A 13,638-nucleotide genomic window follows, 5' to 3' on the forward strand; every position below is an offset into this window, starting at 1 on the left:
ATATTTATAGGCATCTGTTTTTCCCATTGCTTCTATGCAGTCGCTGTGGTTATCCAATAAGTAATCTTCTTGTTTAGTGTGTTTTCCCTTGACTATGCTATTTTTCTAACATTTGTCTGTTCCAAAAGCCATATTTATATCACTGCTGAATACTTGTGATCTTTAGTAATTGGTTGAGTTGTTGCTGCCAGTAGTTTTAGATCATCCATGTATAGAAAATGTGCAATTTTGTGTTGCTATGTTCCAGTAATATTGTATCCATAATTTGTATTTTTTAGCATGTTGGATAGTGGGTTCAGAGCAAGGCAGAACCAGAAAGGACTTAATGAGTCTCCTTGGTATATTCCACGCTTAATCTGTATTGGCTGTGACGTGATATTATTTGAATTTGTTTGGATATGAAGTGTGGTTTTCCAATTTTTCATTACTATGTTTAGGAACTGTAGTAATTTAGAATCTACTTTGTATATTTACAATATTTGTAGTAACCATGAGTGGGGTACACTATCAAAAGCTTTTTGGTAATCAATGTATGCATAGTGTAGCGACCTTTGTTTAGTTTTAGCTTGATATGTCACCTCTGCATCTATTATCAGTTGCTCTTTACAACCTCGTGCTCCTTTGCAACAGCCTTTATGTTCTTCATTTATAATTTTGTTCTGTGTTGTATGTGTCATTAATTTCTGTGTAATGACTGAAGTTAATATTTTGTAAATTGTTGGTAGACATGTTATGGGGCGATATTTTGCTGGGTTTGCTGTGTCTGCTTGATCTTTAGGTTTCCGATAAGTTATTCCATGTGTAAGTGTATCAGGGAATGTGTATGGGTCTGCAATGTAACTGTTAAATAATTTAGTTAGATGTGCATGTGTTGAGGTGAACTTCTTTAGCCAGAAATTTGCTATTTCATCTTTTCCAGGGGCTTTCCAATTGTGAGTAGAATTAATTGTCCGGGTGACTTCATGTTGCAAAATTATCACTTCAGGCATTTGTGGTATCATCTTGTATGTGTCTGTTTCTGCTTGTATCCACCGTGCATGTCTGTTATGTTGTACCGGGTTTGACCATATGTTGATCCAAAAGTGTTCCATGTCTGTTGTGTTTGGTGGATTGTCTATTTTAATGTGTGTGTTATCTATTGTCTGGTAAAATCTCTTTTGGTTTGTGTTGAATGTTTGGTTTTGTTTCCTTCTATTTTCACTTTCTTTGTATCTTCTAAGTCATTTGGCCAATGCTTGTAGTTTCTGCTTCTTTTCATCTAACTGCTCTATCACTTCTTGTTGTGAGATTTTACCTAACCTTTTTCGTTTTTTGTCTGATATTTCATTTCTTATAAATCGTGTTAGCTGTCTGATGTCTTTTCTCAGTTTTTCTATTCTGATCTGTAGCCTGTGTTGCGCTGGTTTTGTGGGTTTCTTCTGTGTGTTGGTTGGTTCTGATCTCTGCCTAGTGTGTATATTTAGTGTAGTGAGTGCTCTTATATAAGCCAGTAGTTGTAACTCTTCCATAGTTGTATTTTCATTTATTTTGTTGTGTATGATTGTGTTGATAGTTGTTATTGTTGTTTCAACTTGTGGGTTATTTGGTGGTCTATGCAAGAATGGTCTAATGTCTGTATTTGTGTCTTTGTATTATATATATGTCAGCTGAAATTTTTCTTCTATATCTAACATTTGTGTCACTTCGTGTTCTATTTGTGCTAGTTCTGGTGGCTGTCTTAAGATTTCATTTTCCTCTGATTGTTTAATTGATGTGTGTTGTTGTTTGTTTGTTTGTTTGCTCTGGGAAGTTTGAGTCCATTGCTGTTTTTTCTTCTTCTTCTGATTGCACATTATTTTGTTCCAATAATTGTTGTGTAATGATTTCTAATTCTGACTGGGGTACCCTGTTATTTTTTATTATTACACGGATCTGATCAGCTAGTCGTTGTTCTGTTAAAAATTTTAATTCTGGGTATCTGGTAATAAATGTTGTGTATACTTGTGATCTGTATCCAGTTGTGTTGGTTCCTAAGTTTGTTGCTTGGTAATAACAGATCATGAGGTGTCGGTTAACTTCATCTGACCATCACATCCTCTGTCTTTGTTTTCCTTCTAGGGTGGTTGGAGGAAGCATGTCCTGCAAAACACGTCTATTTGGATTTAAATTATTTTCCGTGTGGCTAGCAGTGTCGTTACCATTGTGGACAGGCATAGGGTTCAAGCGTCGTCCCCGATAATGACAGTGCTTCTCCGAGGCTTCATTAGTCCTGTACTGAACCAACTAATCACACTAAAAGGGGGGTTAGCCCTATTAGTGGTTTGTTCTTTTCGTCGCCTTTTACGAGTGGGAGAACATACCGGGGGCCTATTCTTTTCCCGGGCCTCCATGGGATTAAAATATTATTATTATTTCTTTTTCTTTACTTTCTCAGACTGTTAAGTCTGGTTAAAAATGGAACATGACGCGGGCCTTGATCAAGCGTGACTTCCTTGTAACTGTATGGTATATGTTATATTGCATTTAGGAACTTTCGGATAATTGAACATGTATCAATAATTACAGATTTTTGTAGTTGTATATATATGTTTGGATATAGCTGTATTGCATTGATGTACTGGTGGATATTCTGAGGTATGACTCCTGTAGTTGATAGTATAATTGGTATAATGTCAACTTTATCCTGATGCCACATGTCCTTGACTTCCTCAGCCAGTTGCATGTATTTTTCAATTTTTTCTCCTGTTTTCTTCTGTATATTTGTTGTGTTGGGTATGGATATTTCAATTAGTTGTGTTAATTTCTTCTTTTTATTGGTGAGTATGATGTCAGGTTTGTTATGTGGTGTTGTTTTATCTGTTATAATCGTTCTGTTCCAGTATAATTTGTATTCATCATTCTCCAGTACATTTCGTGGTGTGTACTTGTATGTGGGAACATGTTGTTTTATTAGTTTATGTTTTATGGCAAGTTGTTGATGTATTATTTTTGCAACATTGTCATGTCTTCTGGGGTATTCTGTATTTGCTAGTATTGTACATCCGATTGTGATGTGATCTACTGTTTCTATTTGTTGTTTGCAAAGTCTGCATTTATCTGTTGTGGTATTGGGATCTTTAATAATATGCTTGCTGTAATATCTGGTGTTTATTGTGTGATCCTGTATTGTAATCATGAATCCTTCCATCTCACTGTATATATTGCCTTTTCTTAGCCATGTGTTGGATGCGTCTTGATCTATGTGTGGCTGTGTTAGATGATACGGGTGCTTGCCATGTAGTGTTTTCTTTTTCCAATTTACTTTCTTTGTATCTGTTGATGTTATGTGATCTAAAGGGTTGTAGAAGTGGTTATGAAATTGCAATGGTGTAGCTGATGTATTTATATGAGTGATTCCTTTGTGTATTTTGCTAGTTTCTGCTCGTTCTAGAAAGAATTTTCTTAAATTGTCTACCTGTCCATAATGTAGGTTTTTTATATCTATAAATCCCCTTCCACCTTCCTTTCTGCTTAATGTGAATCTTTCTGTTGCTGAATGTATGTGATGTATTCTATATTTGTGGCATTGTGATCGTGTAAGTGTATTGAGTGCTTCTAGGTCTGTGTCACTCCATTTCACTACTCCAAATGAGTAGGTCAATACTGGTACAGCATAAGTATTTATAGCTTTTGTCTTGTTTCTTGCTGTCAATTCTGTTTTCAGTATTTTTGTTAGTCTTTGTCTATATTTTTCTTTTAGTTCTTCTTTAATATTTGTATTATCTATTCCTATTTTTTGTCTGTATCCTAGATATGTATAGGTATCTGTTTTTTCCATCGCTTCTATGCAGTCGCTGTTGTTATCCAATATGTAATCTTCTTGTTTAGTGTGTTTTCCCTTGACTATGCTATTTTTCTTACATTTGTCTGTTCCAAAAACCATATTTATATCATTGCTGAATACTTCTGTTATCTTTAGTAATTGGTTGAGTTGTTGTTTTGTTGCTGCCAGTAGTTTTAGATCATCCATGTATAGCAAATGTGTGATTTGGTGTGGGTATGTTCCAGTAATATTGTATCCATAATTTGTATTTTTTAGCATGTTGGATAGTGGGTTCAGAGCAAGGCAGAACCAGAAAGGACTTAATGAGTCTCCTTGGTATATTTCACGCTTAATCTGTATTGGCTGTGATGTGATGTTATCTGAATTTGTTTGGATATTAAGTGTGGTTTTCCAGTTTTTCATTACTATGTTTAGAAACTGTATCAATTTAGGATCTACTTTGTATATTTCCAATATCTGTAGTAACCATGAGTGGGGTACACTATCAAAGGCTTTTTGGTAATCAGTGTATGCGTAGTGGGACCTTTGTTTAGTTTTAGCTTGATATGTCACCTCTGTATCTATTATCAGTTGCTCTTTACATCCTCGTGCTCCTTTGCAGCAGCCTTTTTGTTCTTCATTTATAATTTTGTTCTGTGTTGTATGTGTCATTAATTTCTGTGTAATGACTGAAGTTAATATTTTGTAGATTGTTGGTAGGCATGTTATGGGGCGATATTTTGCTGGGTTTGCTGTGTCTGCTTGATCTTTAGGTTTCAGATAGGTTATTCCATGTGCAAGTGTATCAGGGAATGTGTATGGGTCTGCAATGTAACTGTTAAATAATTTAGTGAGATGTGAATGTGTTGAGGTGAACTTCTTTAGCCAGTAATTTGCTATTTTATCATTTCCAGGGGCTTTCCAATTGTGTGTAGAATTAATTGTCCGGGTGACTTCATGTTGCAAAATTATCACTTCAGGCATTTGTGGTATCATCTTGTATGAGTCTGTTTCTGCTTGTATCCACTGTGCATGCCTGTTATGTTGTACCGGGTTTGACCATATGTTGCTCCAGAAGTGTTCCAAGTCTGTTATGTTTGGTGGATTGTCTATTTTAATGTGTGTGTTATCTATTGTCTGGTAAAATTTCTTTTGGTTTGTGTTGAATGTTTGGTTTTGTTTCCTTCTATTTTCACTTTCTTTGTATCTTCTAAGTCATTTGGCCAATGCTTGTAATTTCTGCTTCTTTTCATCTAATTGCTCTATTGCTTCTTGTTTTGAGATTTTACCTAACCTTTTTCGTTTTTTGTCTGATATTTCATTTCTTATAAATTGTGTTAGCTGTCCAATGTCTTTTCTCAGTTTTTCTATTCTGATCTGTAGCCTGTGTTGCCATGCTGGTTTTGTGGGATTCTTCTGTGTGTTGGTTTGTTCTGATCTCTGCCTAGTGTGTATACTTAGTGTAGTGTGTGCTCCTATATAAACCAGTAGTTGTAACTCTTCCATAGTTGTATTTTCATTTATTTTGTTGTGTATGATTGTGTTTATAGTTTTTATTGTTGTTTCGACTTGTGGGTTATTTGGCGGTCTATGCAAGAATGGTCTAATGTCTGTATTTGTGTCTTTGTATTCTATATATGTCAGTTGAAATTTCTCTTCTATTTCTAACACGTGTGTCTCTTCGTGTTCTATTTGTGCTTGTTCTGGTGGCTGTCTTAAGATTTCGTTTTCCTCTGATTGTTTAATTGATGCGTGCTGTTCTTTGTTTGTTTGCTCTGGGATGTTTGAGTCCATTACTGTATTTTCTTCTTCTTCTGATTGCACATTATTTTGTTCCAGTAATTGTTGTGTAATGATTTCTAATTCTGACTGGGGTATCCTGTTATTTTTTATTATTACACGGATCAGATCAGCTAGTCATTGTTCTGTTAAAAACTTTAATTCTGGGTATCTGGTAATAAATGTTGTGTATACTTGTGATCTGTAACCAGTTGTGTTGGATCCTAAGTTTGTTGCTTGGTAATAGCAGAACATGAGGTGTCGATTAACTTCATCTGACCATCTCATCCTCTGTCTTTGTTTTCCTTCTAGGGTGGTTGCAGGAAGCATATCCTGCAAAACAACTCTATTTGGATTTAAATGGTTTTCCAGTTGGCTAGCAGTGTCGTTACCATTGTGGGCGGGCATAGGGTTCAAGCGTCGTCCCCGACCATGACGGCGCTTGTCCGAGGCTTCTTTAGTTCTGTCCTGAACCAAGTTTATTATTATTATTATTATTATTATTATTATTATTATTATTATCATCATCATGACACATATACACTTACTAAATGAGATTTGAAGAAATATACTACTCTCTTTGGATTTTCTTCATTTCCTCTATAAATTCTACCTGGCTTGAGCCCCAGACTGAGCAGCTATATTCAAGTATCAATTGAATGCGACTTTCTTAAAGCAAACTGCTTTATGAGATGACTATGTACACTCCCTGAGGGTCCTCTCCCTCAGTGGATCCCAGTCTAACATCTCCCGTGGTTTGCATACAGTACATAAGTAATGCAATATCAGTGAATTATATTGGGAACCATAAATGTTATGCTCTAAATTGTTGCAACATTTACTTCATAATTATATTTTCATATGAGTGCAGCGTGCTGTGCACTGGGCCTGATCACGTAGAGGAAGAGGATATGTAACCTATTGTGTACATATGTAAATTTAACTGGGACACCAGAAACTGTGTTTCAACTTTTCTGTAATTTCTGTTTTATTACTTTTATTTTCAAAGTAACTATGTATGAACTTATTAATACATTCATGTTGATATGCAGTGAGTTGTTAAACATATAGAGGTTAAATTCCAATAAAGCTATATGTAACAACAACAAATTTAAGAAACTTTCTGGTGGATTAAAACTATGTACCGGACTGAGATTCTAACTCAAGACCTTTGCCTTTCACGGGAAAGTGCTCTACCAACTCCATGACATCTGTTCAAGCTCATCGTTTATACGTTCACTCAGTATTTTATTACAGAGGGGAGGTAGATCTCTGACCGAACACCTGAGCTACCCTAGCATAACTCATGATCCCCCCTCTCAACTGTACTTCCGCCAGTACCTCTGTCTCCTCATTCATGATTTGAATCTCTAAAACAGGTTTTGAAAATAGAACATTCACTTGTTTTTCTGTTTTGATAATGGGCTAGGTAAACACATCCCCTTGTTAGCCAAAAATTGGCTACTGCCTCCTTCCCCTGTTTATTCTCGAGTGGCTCCATATATTCTTGTACGATTGCCTAAATTTTCGCTTTTGAATCGCTTATTAAGTCTGTTATATGGGAAGTCATAATTGTTATGTGAATAAGTTGCTCAAGAGTGTCAGATGGAATGAGTTTCTTGTTAACTTATATATGTATTCCTTTATGGCCAGCAGTCTCATTTGTCCTTCAGTTGTGTGCTGTCCTTAGGTTAGTTAGGGGACTGATGACCATAGATGTTAAGTCCCATAGTGCTCAGAGCCATTTGAACCATTTTTTTGTCCTTCAGTTTCAACATTTCACTGGCAGGAAACAGCAACTTCATTTAAATTTCTTAGAGCTTTTACTACTGATTTTGACTTGGTAACAGGCATGTGTGGATTGTAGCATTCATCCTGCTAACATTTATAGAGCACGTGTCGCCAGTCATTGCTTATTATTAAGATCAGGCACTGTCAGAGCAGCCCCAGTAGGCCAGGCTTCAAAATGAACCTGTAAGGCTTTGAAACTAGTCGCCTAATAGGTGCTGCAACTGTTGACAGAACCGTTAATAAACGCTTTAAGGAGTTTCGTGTGTGTCAATTTCTACTTCTGGAGGCACCCATTACTGATTTATTTCTGTCCATGATATAGAGGGTGATTATAATTATAGTTAAACTTTCAAAACGCTGTAGAAATAAAACCACTGGTCAGAATGACGTTAAATCGTAACGGAATATTATCGGAGAAGGGGAAAACGTACGGCAGAAGGAAAAAAATAGTGTGAAAGCTGATCAATAGATAGCGCTGTATGTGTCAGAATACGTAAATGAAAACACCTGTCATGCGTAGTACCCACCGAATTTGGCATAAACACGCCGGGTACACAGCTTTTCCTCCTTCCGCGTCTGCGATGTTCGCCATGACTGTCTCAATGCAGGATCGCGCTGTGCTTGTGAGGCTGTAAAACAAGAATGATCACTGTGCACACGTCGCTCTGCACAAGTTCCGGACACTGAAGGGTTTGCCTTTGGTCTGGAGAAAATGATATGGAAAGACGGGTTCTTGCGGTGTGCAACCTGGTAGAGGGAGGAAATGAACTGATTCGACGTCAGTGGAAGCAGTGGCCACAGCAATGCAGGAGGAGAGCAAACATGTAGTGCACGGAGAATTGCACGAACATTGTACATATCCCTGAGCACGGTGCACAAAGTCCTACGAAACATCCTTCTTTGATATCCATTCAAATTTACCCATGTGCAGGAGTTGCTTGCTGTTAACCTGTCAGCAAGAGAGACTTTTGCTTTAGAATTTCTCCCTCGCACGGAAGTGGACAAAGATTGGCAGTGGAAGATTTTCTAGACAGACGAAGCTCACTTTCATCTGTCAGGATATATCGATACACAGAAGTGTCGAATATGGGCAACGGAAATTCCACACGCTAATCTACGTGTGCCACCTCATCTTGAAAAGGTCACTGTGTGGTGCGGGTTTACGGCATCATTTATCATTGGGCCATATTTTTTCGAAGAGACAGGCGCTTCCGGTCCTGTTACCTATACCGTCACTGGCAAGCGCTACGAGTGTCTTTCGCGGAACCACGTCATTCCAGCTCTCCAACAGCGTGGATGTGTGGATGGGATCACGCATCATGCAAGATGGCACACCTCCGCACATTGCAAAACCAGTTAAGCAGCTGCTGAAGCGCCATTTCCCTACGTCCTAGCCGTCCCGATCGCCTGATGTTAATTCGTGTGACTTCTGGCTGTGGGGCTATCTCAGAGATGATGTGTTCAGTGTCCCGATTGTACACTTAGCTGCATTGAAGGCATGCATTGCACAACACATTCTGAATGTGACCATGGAAACAGTTGTGAAACAAGCTGTTTCTCGATTTCGACTTGTTGCAGAAAACGGTGGACAGCATATTGAACGCGTTTTGCGCCAGTCACACGGAAATTAATAATCCGATTTGATTTTGACTGATGCTTTTTATGCGAATTTGCTCTCTGGACAATTAAAAACTGATTTTTCCCATCCAATGTGATATAGCCTTCCCGTGGTGGAGGGGCTTACGTAACTAACAGTATCACACCTGTACACCCATGCACACTGAGCAGTACAGTTTGTTTAACGTCAAACAGTCAATAGGCATTGTTGTATGATTCATTTGTCATTTGCAGTCGGCCAATATTAAATTATAATGCTTACAGCGCCATCTATTGCAACATTTTGTAGCTATTCATTTTTCTTCTGCCATATGTTTTCCACCTTCTCCGATAATATTCCGTTGAAATTTGACGTCATTCTGACCAGTAGTGTTACTTCTGCAGTGATTTGAAAGTTTAATTTTAATCACCCTGTATATTAAGGCTCGTACTTATGGTTGTTGTTCAAGGGGTGAGGGAGCGGTAGGGGCGATCGCCCATCCCGAGAATTGAAATTAAATTAAAAACAAACGGTAATGTTTGTAATCTGCGCCAAAGTTAAGCACGCGAATTTTGAGTCATTTAATTCAATATTCCCGATGCCACCTTACTTTGTGCGTCAGAGAGAATGTACTGCCTGGCCTGTACCAGGGACTTGTGCTCTACCTCCTGGTCGAATTGTGCGCCCCCCGCTCCGCCGCATTTGCGTTTCCCTCAGAGAACTGTCTGCTTTGCCTCCATTGCTGTCATTGCCAAAATTGTAGACTGTATGCACAGAGTTCCAAACAGTTTGGACGCCTCCTCGTGACACCACCGAGAAGCGCTTCTTTGCAGCCCCCGAGCCCTCGCACTGCGCGAGTATCTGCCTGTCACACGCCGCGCCTCTGCGGCGGCTCTGCGCTGACCTCGAGAGAGAAGCGGCTCCTTTGTCGCCGCTTTAATCTGCCGCGACGCCGCCTGATGAGCAGGATGCCTTTCTTTTACTTCCCCTTCCGAAAAAGAGACTCGGAAAGAGGCAATTGAAAAGTAAATCTTGGACGCCACTACTTCTCGAAGGAAGAGTTGTTAAAGGTTTATTAAAAAGGCGGCCAATTTACCCGGCGGTGTGGCGGCTACAACTGGTAAACACGTAAGTGCTGCCTCTAAGCAGATAATGTGGCTCTCTCTTTTACAACAACAAAAGCATTTTGTCGATATTGTTACTGGTCATGTTTGATTCCCACCACAGACTCACTTTCGTTGACGTTGGAGCAAATGGAAGATCGTCAGATTCATTTGTGCTCAAGAACTGACAATGAAACTAAATTTCCTAAAAGTACTTGTACGTAGGCTGTGATTACTTTCCTCTCGTAATAGTTAGTGATTAAGGCTTCGGTATGTCATCTTTCTTACCACGTTAATACGGGGACAATTCCTTTCCAAAGAGTTTACAGATCCATTCTCTGTAAGGCTAAAAGATATGTTGAACGTATTTTTGTAATTCTTCCTAAAGAGTGCAGTCTTTTTGCTCGGTCTTCGAATGTATCTCCAGAATTTGCTGACGATATTGTACTGAAGCGCCAAAGAAACTGTTACAGGCATGCGTATTCAAATACAGAGACATGTAAACAGGCAGAATACGGCGCTGCGGTCGGCAACGCCTGTATAAGCCACAAGTGTACTGCGCAGTTGTTACATCGGTTACCGCTGCTACAATGACAGGTTATCGAGATTTAAGTGAGTTTGAACGTGGTATTACAGTCAGCGCACGAGCTATGGGACACAGCATCTCCGAGGTAGCGATGAAGTGGGGATTTTCTCGTACGATCATCTCACGAGTGTACCGCGAATATCAGGTATCTGGTAGAAGATCGAATCTCCGACATCGCTGCGGCCGGGAAAAGATCCTACAAGAACGGCATCAACGATGACTGAAGAGAATCGTTCAATGTGACGAAGTGCAACCCTTCCGCAGATTGCTGCAGATTTCTGTGCTGCGACATCAACAAGTGTCAGCGTGCGAACCATTCGACGAAACATCATCGCTATGGGCTTTCGGAGCCGATGGCCCACGGATGTACCCTTGATGACTGCACGACACATAGCTTTACGCCTCGCCTGGACTCTCCAACACCGACATTGGACTATTGATGACTGAAAACACGAGACTTGTGAGATCACTCGTTTCAGATTCTATCGAGAGGATGGACGTGTACGAATATGGAGACATCATCACGAATCCGTGGGCCCTGCATGTCATCAGCGGACCGTTCAAGCCGGTGAAGGCTCGGTGCATGGGGGTGATATGGGACCCCTGATACGTCTGATACGACCCTGACAGAAGAGGCATACTGTCTGATCACCTGCATCCATTCGTGTCACTGTGCAGTCCGACGGACTTGGGCAATTCCAGGAGGACAATGCGACACCCACACGTCCAGAATTGCTACAGAGTGACTCCAGCAACTCTCTTCTGAGTTTAAAGAATTCCACTGGCCACCGAACTCCCCAGACATGAGCATTATTATGTGGGATGCCTTGCAAATGTTGTTTACAAGAGATCTCCACCCCTCGTACTCTTACGGATTTATGGACAGTCCTGCAGGATTAATGGTATCAGTTCCCTCCAGCACTACTTGTGAAATTAATCGAGCCTACACCACGTCGTGTTGCGGCACATCTGCGTAATCGCGGAGGCCCTACACGATATTAGGCAGTTGTACCAGTTTCTTGGGCTCTTCAGTGTATAAAAACTTGCTGTGTGTTGCACAGTTTAGTTCGTGATGGGGACTGATACAGATTGGAGACACTTTGAATACGTGTATGTTACATGGCACGTCAACAGACCCAACTCAAGCGGGAAGAAAGGTGAGCGACGCTCGCCGAGCATCGTCTTCTCTCAATTAAGTTTGTAGGCTGCAACCTATAACTTTAATTTTCAGCTGTTTATCTGAATAGGCCTCGCACTGCATTTTGTATATCGATAAATGTTTTACGGCTTAACAGATGAACGGGTATTGACTTCCATCTCTGGCCAACAGTATGACCTATACGACAGTACTACCAAATAACAGTGAGCAGCAATTCCAATACGTCACAAGCCGACTGCTAACACGCGGCGTTACCCGCTTGGCCGGTCAGCAGCGCTGCGGATCCGCGTCGTATGAAGGCCGCCCGCTTTATACTGCGACTGCTGCTGCTGCTGCTGCTGCTGCTGCTGCTGCTGCCGCCCCCGGCTTCTACTAGCTGACGTCACGTGCCAACTTTTCACAGTCGCCGATCCGAAGCTTGGCCGGTCAAATGCGCCACCGAGTGGCGTTGTGTGTGTATTATGTTGACCAGTGCTTTTTGTGCCTACATTACTTAATTTCGGAATTAATATTGGTAAAGTAACATTATTTGAGATTACTCACAAATTTTTACACTTTCTCGTCCATATTTAAAGAAATTTAAAACTTTTTGGCCTAAAATCAAAAAAAATTTTTGCAATTGTTTGATATTATAAAGTATTATAACAGATTAAAACAGTAGTTTTTGAAGGGATTTTTCCTTAACTTTCGAGGGGAGGACCCCTGTACCTTCTTTCTCTTCTAGACAAATGTTTCAGTGGAGAGGTTTCTTGAGATAGCTTGAATGGCTGTTCTAGACGCAACAAATATTACGTATCTTATAAATAAATTGATTCTGTATATAAGTTCGTTAACTGCTGCTTGTATTGCATGTATTTCAGTGTGAAAGTTTTTCATATGTTCCCCGGGAGGGGAATAATGAGAAAACGGATTTCACTGCACCCTGGCCCCAGCTGTATCATTAATCTGTGTCCATATATATTCTGAGCCTTTGTGGTTTCGGGTATTCTTCCTGTAGCGCCTTTATAGCAGTTGTTTTTCAAACCTTATCGGGACGTTCCTTGTTAGTACTGTACTCCATTGTCAACTGGTTCTTTTATGTTCATGTAATGTAATGGACTGAACATTTTTTTTCAGAGTCTCTGTATTTTCATCGATATCCAGGCTGTTCAGTATCTTTTTATATGATTCTGGCGGTGTCGCTTGTGTTTTTAAGCAACTCGTAGGGCAGATTTTGGTCCAGTATGCTTTCTGTGAGATGTTCATTTTGATGAATGTACTTACAACTTGTTTCTTTATTTCTGTTGCAATGGAAGGGTTTTTTGTGTAAAGTTCCATGGGAATAGTTGGTGTAGTTTTTATCACCTCTGTTATGAGGTGAAGTGCTCGATTCTGAATTCTGTTATAAATGTCTATCTGTTTTTGTGCTCTGGAACTCAAAATTTCACGCCCACAAGTAACAGCAGGTTTAACTAAATCCGTCCGAACAGGCCTCGACAAACCCATTGGTACCGACAGACCGTCGTGTCATCCTCAGCCGACGGGCATCACTGGATGCAGATACGAAGCCCAGCCACTTCACAATCAAGTAGCTCCTCAATTGTCCTCACAATGGTTGAGTGCACCCTGCTTGCCACCCATGTGATAGCCACGCCCGACAACACTTCTGTGATCTGACGGAACCGGTGTTGCGACTGACGCAAAGCTGTTGGCAATAACACGTTTCAAATTTTGAATGGTTTGTTTAAGCTGTTCTGACGGTATGTCATTTCCTCCAGCTAATCTTTTCAAAATTGGTAACCTTATTTCTATTTCTTAAGCGAAGTCTACCGTGTTGATGAAGCTTAATTTATTATCTAATGC

The 13,638-nt window shown here is 39.9% G+C and overlaps 1 protein-coding gene across 2 annotated transcripts in view; it reads right to left on the minus strand.

The window, feature by feature from the left end:
* The window catches only part of LOC126161294 (filamin-A), a 917,852-nt gene that overhangs the window by 670,310 nt on the left and 233,904 nt on the right, over window positions 1–13,638 (minus strand). The window lies entirely within an intron of this gene.

Source organism: Schistocerca cancellata, chromosome 2 (genome assembly GCF_023864275.1).
Source record: "Schistocerca cancellata isolate TAMUIC-IGC-003103 chromosome 2, iqSchCanc2.1, whole genome shotgun sequence".
Taxonomy (NCBI): Eukaryota; Metazoa; Arthropoda; class Insecta; order Orthoptera; family Acrididae; genus Schistocerca; species Schistocerca cancellata.